The sequence below is a fragment of the Cynoglossus semilaevis genome, chromosome 19 (assembly GCF_000523025.1).
Source record: "Cynoglossus semilaevis isolate Cse_v1.0 chromosome 19, Cse_v1.0, whole genome shotgun sequence".
NCBI lineage: Eukaryota > Metazoa > Chordata > Actinopteri > Pleuronectiformes > Cynoglossidae > Cynoglossus > Cynoglossus semilaevis.
Genome location: NC_024325.1, coordinates 1714145 through 1723116, shown reverse-complemented (window position 1 = coordinate 1723116; position 8972 = coordinate 1714145). Strand labels below are relative to the sequence as shown.

Below are 8972 nucleotides of genomic sequence, written 5' to 3'. Positions count from 1 at the left end.
GGGGGCCACTCTGCCCTCAAAAAAGAAACTCCCGCCTGCCGTGGCGGAGCTTGTTTTGGCAAAAATATTTAACCTTGTGGCTAAGTTCTGAGAATATGTGTACACCTGCTCTGAAGCTCAACATCAAAACGGAAAGGAGGAGATGCCACAAACTCATAAATTCTGAAGAAAAAAAAAAAAACCAACTTTGCAGAAGACGGATGTTTCCCCTCTGAGTGCTGAAGTCAGAGGGTGTGGGAGGTTGGGTGAGGGGACTCGCTCAGAAAAACATCACAGCAGATGGTGTCCTGCTTTGATATATGTCACGTTAAATGGAGCCTACCTAGCATCAAAGTAAAACAAACTCCTGAGCCAAACTGAGGGAGGCTGGGCAGCTTTTACATTAGTGAGGGGGTGAAAAGGACAGGACTGGCTGGGGTCAGAATGTAAACTATCACTCAACTGGTCTGAAACAGTGGTCACATGACTAATTCAACCAGGGAACAGTGATGGAGCAGTGACCTGCAGAGAGCAGGGAACAGAATACCCATCTCGGTTGTCGAACGCCTCCCTTTTCAAACAATTCAGTTCACGTACAAGATTTTAACCAAAGTTGTCGTACCATAACTCGGTCGCCGAACAGGCCAACAATATCAGGCGGGCAGGAAGTGATCACTGAGTGACTGAGTGTGTGGCGTCAGTTTTACTCAGATATACACGCCAAGAACTGGTGTCTGATGTTACCGGTATTTCGTGTTTCAGATCAGATGGCTTCAGCCAAGTCGTCGATTTGTACCATCGCTAAAGTAAAGGAGAGTAAAGGAACAAGCGGTCATATTGTTGAATATTCCTGTGAGGGAACTAGTATAAGTTTTTTTTTATTATTTGGAATTTAAAACTGTGAAGGAATCGAAGAATGAGAAAAGATAAGTTTTCAGGTCATGGCCACGAGATACTGTTTCATGATCTCAGTCTGTCTGCCAACCACAGATTTGATAATAACAATAACATCTACATGCACTTAAGCCTATATACAGTATATATAGAGAGAGATACAGGCTACAACAACACATCAGACTAAACAACGACATGATAATATGATTCCAAATGTTCATGATGTTTTATTGTCTATTAATAAATAAAAATATTGACGACCGCCTAAAAATCCAAACTTCGATGAAGGACACGGCCGTCCGTCTTCTCCCTCCAAAAACTGATGACGCAGAATCCTGGTTGTTGATTGGGTCTTATCATTCACAGTGTATCATTGGTAGATTTGTCATGCTCTTATCACATGACTGAAGGGAAACAAACAACATCCAGCCGGAGTAGCGGCGGTGAATAAAACATGGAGAAAGTGGTGCCGACCTGGTTGTCCTTACGTGCAGCTAAATTCTCCGTTTGTAATGAACTGTAAACTTATTTTCAAATAAAGACCACAATGCAACACTCCGTAATGACTTCAGCACCTTTTAAAAAACACACTCCTCGTGTTCTTGTTCGGCTTATCTATCTTCCAGCAGCAGCAGCAGCAGCAGCAGCAGCAGCAGCAGCAGCAACAGTACAAACATGCCACCGCCTCCTCATTGTGAAGGTGAATCCCTGATTATAAATGAAGACACATAGTTTTGATATATATATACAGTATATGTATGTATACATATATATATATATATATATATGTATATATATATGTATATATATATATATATATGTATACATACATATATATATATATATATGTATATATATATGTATATATATATATAGTGCTGACTGGCTCAGCCACTGTATGGGCTGACCATGTCATCCTTCCTGTGCACGTTTCGGAGATGATGTCACAGGGAGGGAGGGAGGCACTTTTTTTGCCACTTTGGCATTTTGGAAATGTGGAACGGCCGCGGCTGTCAGCCCCTGATGGTGTAGGACGGCAGATCAATAGGCAGCTATTGGGCAGACAGTGGCGTTGAGCTGCAGTGCAATCTGGGAATTTCCTCTGGGGAGGAATAGGTCACGGAGGTACAGAGAAGTGGGCTGCTCGTGTTGTTTAAGACGGAAGTACAGGCTAGCTCTGTGTGTTTGTGTTGCAGCTGCTGATGCGTGAAATGGAACTCAGGTAGCTGGGTGGGCCTGGGGCCTTCACTGTATCTTCCGCCAAGTGATTACTTTACTTCATTGATTTTTCTCCCTCCTCCACTGATCTGAGACGATCAGTGGAAAGAGAGCAGGAGGAGGAGGAGGAGGAGGAGGAGGAGGGAGAGAAGGTAGAGGAGCCATTGATTGACCCAGCAGCGAGATTCACCGATTGACGACATGAACCTTGAGTGGCAAAGCTAGCTCTTAGCTCACTAATGTAAGACTGAGATCACTGCTGCATTTACCGTTTTGTAAGTTCAGCAGACCGAGGCTTTGTCGGTGGAAATCCAGCTGTGACATTCAGAATACACAATAAGGAGCTTTCCTTTTTTTTCTTCTTTTCAAATCCAAAACAAAGCCTGCCCTTTGAGAAAATACACAATATATTTACCTATTCATGCATTATGTTGGTTTCTTTTTTAAGGGTTGTTTAAGTCAATATATTCATGACTGTGATTAGTTTGTTTTATTTATTTATTTATTTTTACTGCTTTTGTTCTCCAGCTTTAAGGAATTCCCTTGATGTCGCCACACTGGAAAAACCCCAGTGGAAAAGTATTCGTGGGTATTTATAAATATCATTGATAAAGTTACATGTAGATTAAAAAAAGAAATTACCCTCTATAAAAAGAGTATTGTTTATTTTTAAAAACAAACATTTTGTATAGATAAGAAGTTAATTTTTACTCTTTGACAGTAAAATGTCAATATTTTATATTTATATATTTTAAAATATTTTTTATGTTTATAAATGTATTAATAGCACATTATTATTATTGTTGTTAATATTTTAAGGCAGTTTAATATTTTTTTCGTTAGCTAGTGCCTATGCTATCAGATTAGCACAGCTTTAAAAAAAATTGTGATTTTGTAAAGAAGGACGATGTGAAGTCTGATCTTTCTGGAACATTAGTTTCGCCTCGATATCATTGCGACAAAGTGAAATTCACCTCTTGACATTGTGGAAAAACAATCTCTGATCTCACTTCATCATTTTGTCGTCTTCTTCCTCTTATGGTTTTAACCACAGTTGACATTCTTTTTTTTTTTTCTGAACTCCTTCCTTTTTCATTCATCATGAAAGTTGCCCTTATATTCAGTCTTGTCATTTCACCTGCTGGCGTTGTGGCTCACCTTGGTCCTAGCTCTCTTCGTCACTTGTGTCACTGTGACTTTGACATTTTACCATCAAGATCGAATCATTTAATCTTTCGGTCCTGGTCTGTCCCAGCGTATACCATATCTCCTGAAGGCTTTGCTAACACACATTACGTTTACAAAAACAAGACGGATGTGAGGTCATGATGACCTTGACCTTTGACCCCCAAAATCTTATTAGGTAGCCTTCAAGTCCAATTAGATGTTTGCTCATAGTTCAATGGAAGACCCTCGTGGGTATGTGATAGATGCTGTGTTTCTAGAACAACCGCACCAGCGTTGACCCAGAAGAACATTAGAACAGTTTGTTTTGGAGTTAAAAGACTGAACTAAATTAGAAGAAAAGGCAGTTTTGCACCTTTTTGTCACCTTCACTTTTTGGGACAACATTTGTCTATTGTATTTCATAAGCCACCGATGTTGCCAAAGGTGTGTATTTATTATTGTATTTTCAAAATTACAACGTCTGACACTGTAATATCTTCAAGTACCTGCACCTGAGGTTTGTGAAGGGCCCAGTGAAACCCATTCAAATCACCTGTTTAATTCAGTCATTACTGATGCGCAAACCAAATCACCTGTTTAATTCAGTCATTACCGATGCAAAAATAATGCATTTCCTCTCAGACTTGGTTTTAAAGTCACACGTTAGACTATTCAGCAGCCGTTCCCTTTATGTGTGGATGTGGCTACGAGCTGTTGAAAGACGAAAGCTTTGAAAGTACAAATGTAATAACGGCATGAAAGAACAATGCGGCAGTTGGACTACGACGATGATTTCTCTTTAATCTAACGGAGCACAGAAACAGCGAGAATCCTTTGTTGTTGCCAAATGACAACACTGAGTCTGTGTGAACCCTGTCAGAAGCTTCGTTACTGTTCTCTTCTGTGAAGTCATTTATTGTTTGTTTTTTAAATGGCAATAATGTTGTATCTAGTATAGCCATACACAACTGAACACTGTTACATTAACAAAAAAAGAAAAATATTTATTAGTTTTTATTATAAATCAAGTTGATAAAAAAAATTAAGTATGCAATTTGATTTTGATTTTGAATTGAAGTTCAGTACGTGTTAGCTGAATGCTTCCTCAGCAGAACACGGAGATCACGCGGAGATTACAACGCCCCCTGGGGTCAAACATGTGATAAGAAGCGTGGGCTACCATTAACTGAGCGGTCACTGTGTGCACACGGGGTCATCTGGACCCGTTGCGTCACCGATATCTATAGATCGCTACTGTTCGGGCTCAACTGTGGTGAGTGATGAGACAGCCGGGAAAAGTACTTCTCCGTCGCCATAAACCTATAGTCAAACAGCAGCAGCTGTGTGTTTGATATTACTGGAGTGTGAAATGTTGTGTTTAAGAAGCAGCCGGCGCTGAAGGTCAAACACAGCGGTGTTATTGGAGCATCATTAGACGGGAGGAGCGTGTAAAGGCCACCGTCGTAATTAAGACCTGAGACCTGCGCTTAACATTGGCACACTCTGGGTCTGGAGAGTGATAAGTGCTTGATCCTGATCAATAAGATGCACAGCCCCATTGCCACTTGCAAAATCAATATTGTTTTATTTGCTGTTACAATAGGCTTGTCTGGTTGCAAATGAGGTCTGAGCTGCAGAGTTACTTTGGAAGTGGAGACCTTGCCTGAGACTCCTGCCCCGGTCCGCTCTAATGAATAGGCCAATAAGTGGCTGCACCGGTGACCTCACAGTCACAGGCCTGGGGGAGCCCTGCAGGAGAATTCCCCAGTGGGGGGGGTGTCACTGCCTTTACATATACACAGTCAAATCTGCATACAGCTTCCTCAGAATGACAGCCTTACCCAGACTATTGGTCTGCTGCTGATTATTGCAGCACTGTGGGAACAGGAAGACGATACTTCAGTTATAGAACAATTAATTTATAAGGTCAGTTGGAGTTCTTTTGGCAACGGACAGCCTCAAATATATAGTAATGGAACATATTGTACAGTTTGGTTGTCCTGGAATAACTGTTCAATGACAATAAAGGATGATCTCATGTCTTCTATGTTCTGTTGGTACAGAGGTGGATAAGTTCATCTGGATTTAGCCAACATGACTCCCTGCTTTGATGTTAATTATCATGATAGAGTACAACCTGAACACCTGAACATTGATTTAAACAGATAGGATTCAACCAAGCTCTGGACAGAGCTGGACATTAAAGGAAGGCCATTAATAAAACCCCACAAATCCATTCATTCAGACAAAATGTACTGCGTCCTTCCTGCAGCGGCATCATAGATCATGCTAATGCGCTGCCAGAGTTTCACCCCTCGTCTTCTTGTTTCATTTGGCGATATTATCTTCACCATCTTCCGCTCACTAAGTTTCCTTAGCTCATTTCAAAGGCACTTTTTGTTGTCCTTTCCTTTGATTTCCTTTGATTTTCAGAACACTCCAGTAAGAAACAGGGGAAACAGCCGAGAGAACCTGGAGGTTGTTTTGCTTTTCCACACTGCAGCCGAAGAACGTCTCTAAAGGTTTGTTGCTACTGTTGTTTCATTAAGAACAAAATGTCCCTCGAGAGTTGAGGTTTAATGGTTAGTTTAGAGCGGCCAGGGAGGCGTGTCCCAAACCTGAAATCCCTGCAGTTGATCTGAACTCACTGTCAGCCGCCGCCTCCAAGGACTAGATGGAGGAATTAATGACAGTCTGGCTGTAATTTACTGTGGTTACAGGTGTAGATTTTTTATTTATTCGATTTGACAACAACTACAAAGTGCAGTTCAAGCAATCATATTTTAAAGAGTGGAACGACACATAATTACACCTCTTCATCGCTGTTGACCTAGTTCATTCAGACTGTGGTGCAATTGGTTTGAGCACTTAAATCTGATTTATTATCATTGCAGCCTACAATATTATGTGCATTTGTAAATGTGAGCTGCTGTTCATTTGTTGTCCATGTAGACTAGAAGAGTTGGCGATAGACGACTCTATCATCATTGATTTGAAAGGACCTCCACTCCAACCTCCAATGCCAAGGTACGTGACACTACTTCTGACTTGATTTAAAACATCATTTTTTTCTAAAGAATTGAATGACTTCACTGCTAAATCGAAATCTTCTTTGTTAGGAAATGTTAAATTGGTACATGTCGGTTTATTTTGTAGAAGACTAAAGGACAGTTCCTAATAGCGGACCAGCTACTGTAGCTTCCATTCATGAAATTCAGAAATTAAATGTTAATTTTCTGCTGTGTAAGTCCTGTGAGAAGCAGCTGTGCTTCACTAATGGCATCAACACATCTAATATTACCTTTGGCTTCAGTACAGGACTGACACATTTGTAAATATGTCCATTGGCCATTTAACAGGAAAGTACTTCAGGCGACTTCCTGTTTTCAAGCCCGTGTTTTCCTTGTGAATTGTTGCAGCTGGATTTACTCGCAAATGTAAATGCAAATGTTCATAACACCGTACTTCCTTTATCACTTACTCCTTGAATTGATCTTTTCAGTGTTGAGCTAAATTCAGGCACGCAGCAGGATGTACGCTGAAGGAAATACAATGCCACACAGCAGACAAACTCCAGCCGTGAGATTCTAGAGACAGTGGACACGGCTTTAATTTTGGAAATGTTACTTTTGGATTCTGGTAGCTTTTTGTTATAGTTTAATGAACTGTTTCCAGTTGGTGGTGACATAAACTATTGTTTTTTTGGTCTGACAAATAATGTAGTACAGTATGTTATAGTTTAATGAACTGTTTCCAGTATTGTCAATGCTAACGCTTTAGGTGTAAAAGTTAGCATTTGACTTTCCCCACAGGTGGCAGTCTATCTCATTTGTAGAACAAGTAACATAAGCAGCATGTGAAACCTATAAAACATGAAGTTATTGAATAGAAACATGTGGCTAGCTTGAAACTAGCTAACAACTGACATTTCCAGGAAACAGTACAGTGCTAACACTGACGACTGAAACAAAGTATAGTGGCAGTCCAGTAACTGTAGCTCCAGAACAGACTAGAACAGACTAGAACAGACTAGAACAGACTAGAATGGAATATAGCAGAATATAACAGAGTAGAATAGAATAGAATCTTAGCAGTGTAGATTGAAAATATAGTGTGCTGATCAAAGGTAGGAGGTAAGAGGTAAAATAAAAAAAAAAGACAAAATCAGAAACACAAAAGTAATGTGTAGACATATTTATAAAATTGTCTATACACACCATTCCACAGTACATGTTTGCAGTGCACATTTTGTAAAGTACACCTTAGAATTGAAAAGTGTCACATTACATCTTTTTTTCCTATATTGCATCATTTGCAAATAAAAAAGCCGCAGGTCAGGGCCACCTTCAGGACTGCTTAGCTTTACTTCTTTTTTGCGTCTAAACTTACTGAGTGCATCTGTATGTAAAGCATGCAGTATATGCAGAACAGTATCTGTGGTAATGATGATGTCAGGTCTCACTTTGCGCCGACTTCTCATGCAGACTACTTCAGGAAAAGGTCAAACGGAGACAGAGAGCTGCTCAGTTTTGACAATGGAATCTCACTGTGAGGGCTGCCGGAATATTCTCCAATCAGCAGCATCGTATGATGCAATCAATAATGTTGCATCTGAGACTCACCCAGGCTCACTACATGATGATTTAAGCTTCCTGCCCTGCATCCTCACAGTCTCCACCAACGGTATTACAGCATGGTGCCGGAATATATATTACCACCAAACGGAAACGCTTTCTTACTCTCGCCATAATTCACCTCGCTTTCACGTACCGGGCGCCATTTTGTCTCCGCCAAACAGTGGTGATAATAAGGCTCCATAGCTCTCTGTGATTATTATCAGTGACAGGGGCGGTCAGGCAGCAGCAGCTCCATACTGCCACCCATGTACATCAGACCCTGTTACCTACCCACTTGCCCCTATGGCTCTGGCTGACTCACCTTCTTGCCCCTGTGACACACTTAGCTTCTGCTGGTACTTGCACCCCCGCCAGCTGCAGCCAGCCAGGCAGCCAGGCCCTCCATGGCCCTGAGGCTGTTCTGTCTGTTCAGCATCTCCCTTTAACCTTCATCTAGGAAACAATAAAACAAGAACAGAGAGGAAGGGGGGGCGGAGGAGTGTGGGGGGACAGGGTGTGAATTAGTGTGTGTATGCGGGTGTTCACAGTATCTGTGCGGGGGGAGATGCCGTGGACATTTGACACATCTCCTTAAGCCAATGTCTACTTTATTATCTTTGGCACTCCTTATTGGTCGCACTAATCAAGTGGAAGGCAGTAGCACTGTGTTGGAGGCTAACACACTGCGTGTGACAAATATATTATTAACTGGAGGGAGACGGGCGACCTTGGCCGTGTCACCTGAGGACCCCGCCGGCGCTCGCTCTGCCAGCAGGAAACGACCTTCATATTAAATCCCCGCAGAGGTCAATAAACTAAATAATTCACAAAGGTTGTACGGTTTGCACTGAAAACTGCGAAAAGAAGGGGAGACGAGGAGGGAGGAGAGATAGCAAATCTTTTAACTTGGGAGCAGCTAAACAAGAGCCGGTGTCCTTGTCAGTGTGTGGTCTCTTTATCATTGGTGGGGGGGCAAGGGGGGGGGGGGGCGTTTATATGAGCGTGTCAGAGGACGATGTAAATCCTGAATCTCTCTCTATTTCCTCAGTCTTGTCACTCCTCAATCGATCCCTCATCCTGTGGCAGGGGGGGAGGGGG

General features: G+C 41.7%; 1 protein-coding gene across 1 annotated transcript in view; it reads left to right on the top strand.

The window, feature by feature from the left end:
• The first annotated feature begins 4314 nt into the window (after positions 1–4314).
• nrip1b (nuclear receptor interacting protein 1b) overlaps positions 4315–8972 on the top strand; it is a 48070-nt gene continuing 43412 nt past the window's right edge. The window contains exons 1-2 of the mRNA XM_008332230.3: positions 4315–5780; positions 6211–6285. The gene's annotated coding sequence lies outside the window, so the exon portion shown is untranslated. The remainder of the gene's footprint in view (positions 5781–6210; positions 6286–8972) is intronic.